The sequence below is a fragment of the Portunus trituberculatus genome, chromosome 31 (assembly GCF_017591435.1).
Source record: "Portunus trituberculatus isolate SZX2019 chromosome 31, ASM1759143v1, whole genome shotgun sequence".
Taxonomy (NCBI): domain Eukaryota; kingdom Metazoa; phylum Arthropoda; class Malacostraca; order Decapoda; family Portunidae; genus Portunus; species Portunus trituberculatus.
In genome coordinates this window covers 13,963,467-13,967,332 of record NC_059285.1, presented here as the reverse complement: position 1 = coordinate 13,967,332, position 3,866 = coordinate 13,963,467, and the positions used below count along the sequence as shown (strand labels likewise).

The 3,866-nt window shown below is 36.7% G+C and overlaps 1 long non-coding RNA gene across 1 annotated transcript; it reads left to right on the top strand.

Moving 5' to 3' along the window:
- The first annotated feature begins 261 nt into the window (after positions 1-261).
- On the top strand, positions 262-1,480 carry LOC123511193. The gene is made up of 2 exons (XR_006676701.1): positions 262-307; positions 715-1,480. It is a non-coding gene; the product is annotated as an uncharacterized LOC123511193 (long non-coding RNA).
- The last annotated feature ends 2,386 nt before the right edge of the window (positions 1,481-3,866 follow it).

Here is a 3,866-nt window from a genome sequence, read left to right as displayed (position 1 = left end):
CTTAAAAGTGACAAAGCAAAACAAACAAACAAACAAACAAACAAACAAACAAACACAATTAAGGAGAGATTCTGTGTACATAGTGAAAGAAACACGATGGTTGGTTATGAGAGAGAGAGAGAGAGAGAGAGAGAGAGAGAGAGAGAGAGAGAGAGAGAGAGCAAATAAATGGGATTAATAGTCTTTACGTGTGTGTGTGTGTGTGTGTGTGTGTGTGTGTGTGTGTGTGTGTGTGTGTGTGTGTGTGTGTGTGTGAGAGAGAGAGAGAGAGAGAGAGAGAGAGAGAGAGAGAGAGAGAGAGAGAGAGGTCAAGTGTGCGCTAGTGAGAGGGAGTGAGAGAGAGTGAGAGAGAGAAAAAAAGAGAAGACGTGTATATCTCTTCTCTCTCTCTACCAACACCACACCAATTATTCTCTCTCTCTCTCTCTCTCTCTCTCTCTCTCTCTCTCTCTCTCTCTCTCTCTCTCTTATCTTATCTTTCTCTCTTTAACTGGCGACTGTGGGACACAATAACAGTGGTGGTGGTGGTGGTAGAGATTGTGAGAAGCGAGAGGAGAGATAAAAGAATGTAATTTGTTAATGATGATGATGGTGATGATGATGATGGTGATGATGATGGTGGTGGTGATGGTGATGATAGTGATAATACAATCCGTACCATGAGACAAATCCTAAACACAATCACTATAGCAGTTTGTCAATCATAGCTCGTAGAGAGAGAGAGAGAGAGAGAGAGAGAGAGAGAGAGTGTGTGAACGCCTCCTAGTGAAATACAAACACCATAAGTTCCTTCATATTCTGTAAAATAATGATAATAATTGGAAAATACAGGATGGTGAGCGTGGATGGTGAGCGCGGATGGTGAGCGTGATGGTGAGCGTGGATGGTGAAGATGACAGTGAAGAGAAGTTGTAAATAACGAAGATGTGGTGAAGGTATGGTGACTACAAGTGCGTCTTAATGGTGAAGGTGATGGTGATGCTGGTGATAGTGACAAGAATAGTGATGATGATGACGATGATGATAGTGAGTCCGGGAGTGAACGCTGGTAATGGCGATATGGTGAAGCTACGGTGGAAGAAGAAGGAAAGGTACAAAAGAGAGAAGATGGTGATGGTGATGAATAGTGGTGAGAGAGACAAGAATGGTGACTCAAGGAATATGATAGTGATGGTGATGGTGAGTGACGATGAAATGAACTAACGAGGGAGAGTCTGTAGTTGATGTACTGAAGAAGAAATATTGATGATGAAGGTGATGGTGATGGTGATGGTGATGGTGATGGTGAGGGTGAGGGTGTGTTTGGTGAACCTGGTATAGTGTAGATGGTGGTGATGGTGATAACAATAGTGCAGTGAATCACAAGTGTGCGGGCCTACTATTTTCACTATCAGAGAGGAGGAGACAGACAGACAGACAAACACACTGAGATAAAACATGAAAAAAAATAAATAACACATACACTGATAGAAAAAAAAAAGAAATAAGAAGGAAAAGAATATTAATAAAAGGAGACACAGAAAAATAAATGAAAAGGAAGTGGCTTAGAAAAATTAACATACACAGATAGAAAAAAAAATTAGAAAAAAGGAAAAGAACGAAATAAGAAGGAAAAGAATATTAATTTAAGGAAACAGAAATATAAATGAAAAGGATGTGGCTTTACAAAAACGAAAAAAAAAAAAGACTAACAAGGAAACACGACAGAGAAAAAGAATGAAAACGAGATTGTAAAAAGAATAAAAGCAACAAATAAAAACAATCAAATGAACAAATGAACAACGAAAAAAAAAAAAAGTCACTGAAAGAACAACAGCAAAATAAAAAAAAAAGACAAAAATCGTGAAGCAATTCTAAATCAACTCAAACTTCAAGAATTCCATAAAAAATAAAAATAAAATCAAGTAAACAAAATAAAAACGAAAAAAAAAAAAAGTTAAACATGAATAAAGACTAAAAACCTTCAGTCAGTGTGGATTAACTTTCAGCGACAAAAAGCAATAAAGACCAAGGTTTATGTCCATCCTGGTAGAGAAAGAATAGTAATAGTCATGGTGAAAAGGAAGGAATATTTTGAAAGCCACCACTGAAAAATACAAGTTGATCGCATTTGTGTTAGTGTATATCGAGTAACAAGCTTCGAGAAAGTCAGCTTGTTATGTGAACGCGAGAACTTGGAGCACTCACAGCACTGATCATTTAAACACACGCACCGGCGGACGGAAAGCCACTCGGGAGGACAAGAAAGAAGAGGAAGAAAGAAGAGAAATAATGGTAAACGCATCCACCTAATCACAACAATTCTGGAAAAAAAGAAGCTCCTGTGATCTTCGCTGGAAAAACAAAGGAATTGATGTTTTTCTTTTGGATTGAATATTTTTCTTTTTCACATAAACACGCTCATACAAAACTAATAATAACTAATAATCAGGTTCATTTTTCGTGATTTACTTGCGGGCGTGACGTCACTTCCTACTGACGGCACACCATGAGACTCAGAGGTCGTCACAAATGTTTTCTTTCTTCCAACGGGATCACAAAACAATCACAAAAAAATAGACTAAAAGGAAAAAAATGACTATAACGTGGACCAGTTCTCGAGTTTACTTATATATATATATAAAAAATGGTGAATAAAAATAAGTAGAGATAATATTAATGATGATACTGTTAATAGAGTCAGTTGAAGTAATACAAGGCTCTCCCAATACTTGACTCTCACACACACACACATGTACAGTACCACGTAGCAGGAGGGAAAATGTTAGGTCCGTATGCCCTTGTATTTCTATCATCTCTGTATATACATCATAAGGATTTTCTATGGCGTTTAGATGAATATATTCTTTTAGGGAGATTCTTTTTTATAGCTCTGTGCACCTCCTCCCAAACTGACCCTTGTTCCTTGTTCCTTGTTCCTTGTCCCTTCCCTGCCTTGCCCTGCCTTGCCCTGCCTTGCCCTGCCTTGTCCTGGTCTTTCCTACCCTGCCCTGCCCTGCCCCTCAGACCATCCCTTATTGTTATTATTATCATTATTATTATTATTATTATTATTATTATTATTATTATTATTATTATTGTTATTGTTATTGTGGTTATTTTTTCTTTAGTTTATAAAAGTTTTTTTTCTATTTTATTTTTCTTTATGTTATTTGATATTGTTTTCTTTATTCTTGGTGGTTATTTTGTGGTTATTTATCCCTGTTATTATTATATTATTATTATTATTATTATTATTATTATTATTATTATTATTATTATTACCATTACTCCCCTCTCGTGACCACCACCACCACCACCACCACCACATCTTCACTCCTTCACCCCCTCCCTCCCTCCTCTCCTCTCCATCATCACCAGTTCAACACCCCCAGTTCCCTCCTTCCAACCCAACCCCACTCCACAATCATCAACCCTTACCCCTTCCCCCTCACCACCAGTCACCACCACATCCCCACCGTCCCACTATCGAGTCATCCCTGTCATCACCCTCACCACCACCAGTCACCACCAGTCATCACCTCCCCGCACCTTCTCTCTCTCAGGTTTCCACTTCGTGTTAGGGTAAAAAAAGATTAAAAAGTAAATAAATGAATAAAAAAAATGTAGTTTGTAAGTTGTAAGGAGAAAAATCGTTGACAAATTACTAGTGTTGAGATAAGGTTTATTATTATTATTATTATTATTATTATTATTATTATTATTATTATTATTATTATTACTATTATTGTGTTCTCTATTTTCTTTCGTTTTTTTTTCATATTTTTTATTACTATTTCAATTATTTCTCCTCTTTTTTTAATTTTATCTAGATATTTCAAACACTTCTTTTTCTTACTTTACTTTCTCACCTTCCTTCCCTTTTC